The sequence below is a fragment of the Aquarana catesbeiana genome, linkage group LG11 (assembly GCF_042186555.1).
Source record: "Aquarana catesbeiana isolate 2022-GZ linkage group LG11, ASM4218655v1, whole genome shotgun sequence".
Taxonomy (NCBI): Eukaryota; Metazoa; Chordata; class Amphibia; order Anura; family Ranidae; genus Aquarana; species Aquarana catesbeiana.
The window spans coordinates 275,855,314-275,858,442 of NC_133334.1; the positions used below are offsets into that span (position 1 = coordinate 275,855,314).

General features: G+C 44.2%; 1 pseudogene; it reads left to right on the plus strand.

Annotated features, from left to right (window-relative positions):
• Positions 1-960: 960 nt before the first annotated feature.
• On the plus strand, positions 961-1,070 carry LOC141113030 (U2 spliceosomal RNA; annotated as a pseudogene).
• The last annotated feature ends 2,059 nt before the right edge of the window (positions 1,071-3,129 follow it).

Sequence of the window (3,129 nt, forward strand, 5' to 3'; positions counted from 1 at the left end):
TTGAATTTGTGACATCTAGAGTAAGTTCTTGACTCCCCCGAGACAGAACTGATCAACCTACAGGAGACAAGATCTGAATACTGATATTGGAGCAAGGGAGGTCGGGAAGGACGTAGACGAGACACAGAAAGACAAAGACAAATAAGACTCAATGAGAATGGCAATAAACAAGTCACACAGGAGGTGGCAAAATTATTATAGGAAATAAAAAGTCTTTATAGAAGTGTGTCGGTAAGTATCTATGAAAGCTTTGTCTTTATAGTTTGCTTTCTGAGTGGCGCCATGTTATAAATGTTCATATTCATACAGTATATGGACTGAATTGCACTGAAAAATGAAAACATGAAATGTTTTTGCTCTTTTGCCCAGCAGGTAGTATAGGCGAGAATGTGAAAGGTTACCACTTCTTACTTCTAAAATCCATATGCTTCATGCAAAGCAGTTGGTTGCACTGACCATTATAAGGAAACAGGTGATGGAAGGATTTTTTTCTTGGCCAAATACTGTAATAATGGCCTAACAGGCATCTACTCCCTTGTCTTAAAGTGGTTGTAAACCTCAGTCATGCAATCTGAGCAAAGCACATATAGGTGCATCTCATAAAATTAGAATATCAACAAAAAGTTAATTTGTTTCAGTAATTCAATTCAAAAAGTGAAACTCGTTTATTTCTTTTAGTCTTGATGATTATGGCTTACAGCTAGTAAAAACCCAAAATTCAGTATCTCAGAAAATGGCTTGCTGAAAAGTATGTCCATGTACAGTATAGTATGAACTCATACTTGGTCGGGGCTCCTTTTGCATGAATTACGGCATCAATGCGGCGTGGCATGGAGGCGATCAGCCTGTGGCACTGCTGAGGTGTTATGGAAGCCCAGGTTGCTTTGATAGCGGCCTTTAGCTCATCTGCATTGTTGGGTCTGGTGTCTCCCATCTTCTCTTGACAATACCCCACGGATTCTCGCTTCTCGGCCTTTTGGCTAAGATCAAGTGTAGTATCTGTTCTTATCAGTTTCCAGAGGAGGCGCTGTGCAACTCCCGAGAGTGGGGAGGGCACATGCAAATCCAATGGTGTCATTGGACCTGGAAGGGCAGTTCGGCAGTGCCGGTGTTTGGACGTCCTTTGCTGGCGTCAGCGGGGCCGAGTCCGAATCGTCCGGAAGGGTACTCCTGGTGAGGATGGGTGCTGCATCTGGGTCTGATCCAGAGGGTCGGGTCCCTGGCCTTCTGGCCTAGATTGGGGTAGTTCTAGCTCCGGACAGTTTTTCGTAAGAGAACGCTTGCTCGCCTATAGCACTGGGGCGGAGCGGTTAGTACTTCCCGAATGTAATTAGGTAGGAGTGATGGGAGCGAGGGTTGAGCTTGTTGAGGTCCAGGCTCTCCCAAAGCTTCCAGAACTTCAGGCCTTCCTGCCTGGGGAGGGGGCTGCTGTGGTCTGGGTCGTTGGTCAGGGTTGGTCACGAAAGCCTATGGTGTATGTGCCCCTGGAGTGGCAGTCCAGGGGTGCCCGAAGATCACTGTGAGGGTCACTTTGATTTAAGGCATCACGGTCACTGCACCATTACACGCTTTTTTTGTACCTGCCTCTTGGGCTGGGCCTTTTGGCTGGGACCGGACCAACACCAGCAGATGACATGGCTCGCCAAATTATCACAGACCGTGGAAACTTCATACTGCAACTTGGATTTGGTGCCTCTCCACTCTTCCTCCAGACTCTGGGACCTTTATTTCCAAATTTAATGCAACATTTTCCATAGTCCGTGATGAAAAGGGGTGGGAGAGCTCAGCATGGAGCTTGTCTATTCAGAACACAGTTCTTCTGCTGTGTGGAGGGGGATGTGTTCCTTTCCTCCAATCAGCTCTCACACACTGTAACTGCAGTCTCTCTGCCCCCTCCTCTGTGACCCTGACAGATGAAGAAAGATTTTTAACATGGTTTGCCCTTGTGAAGGGGTGTAGAGAGGAGAAGACTGCAAATAAACAAGTAAAACCTATGTAGGAGGATTTGTTTCATCTCTGTGTATCATCCGAGGCTGTTCACTTCACTGGGTATATGTGAGGGTTTACAACCACTTTAAACCTCAGGTAACATCAGCATGGATGAAAATGATCAGCTAGTTCATTGGGGACATTTATCAATTCTGTTACACATCAAGGAAATGCTAACCACTCGCCCCTGATGATGTGGTAGGAAACCACGAAACGTGCGTCTCGCCAATTCTGATGCACCATTTTCTTTTTAGATGGTTTTATTTCACCCACTCCCAAGTTACCCCACCATGGTGCTTTTCAAGCCATTTTTTATGATGGACAATTGTCTTCTACCTCAATATGTCATCTCTAAGTTGCTATGATTGTTTTTATGAATATCTGGTTAATATTATGCGATTGATATGCTTGTTTACCATGCATGTACTTATTTTGCGATGTCATGTTTTTAATATATTGAATAAAACATGTCTTATTACATTGACTCATCTTTTAGCCACCTACCTCATTTAAAGTCCCAAACCCACGCTAACCAGGAGCAGTGAGACAAATTGTACAGAAAATCTTCTGTGAGGTTACAAATTGATTCAAATAATTCCTCCCTCAGCAGCTCTCAAGGGCCGTACATACGGGCCATCAGCCGATTCAATAGCAACATTCGGCCTGTGTGTACGGCAGCTGGACGATTGGCCAGAGCCTCTCTCATCCTCTCGAACTCTCTACCTCAATCTGTCCGGCAATATTCGACTCTGGCTGCCTTTAGGCGATACCTGAAAACTCATCTCTTCAGGGAAGGCTATCACGCCTCCTACTAATCTTTTATTACTTTCATCAGCTCATCCCCCACAGTTACAACCTTTTTGCACCACTTGCCCCACCCTACTAGATTGTAAGCTCTTATGAGCAGGGCTCTCTTATATTTTATTGTAATGTAACTGTACTGTCTCCCTTTTATATTGTAAAGTGCTGCGTAAACTGTTGGTGCTATATAAATCCTGTATAACAATAATAACAATACACACATTGGGGCTATACATACCCCTTTGTCAAGCCAAATACCAAATCTATTATTTATTTTCTTTGTAAAGTTTTGCTCATTCAGTCAAAAGATAATACGTGAGGTCAGGTACTGATGGTGGA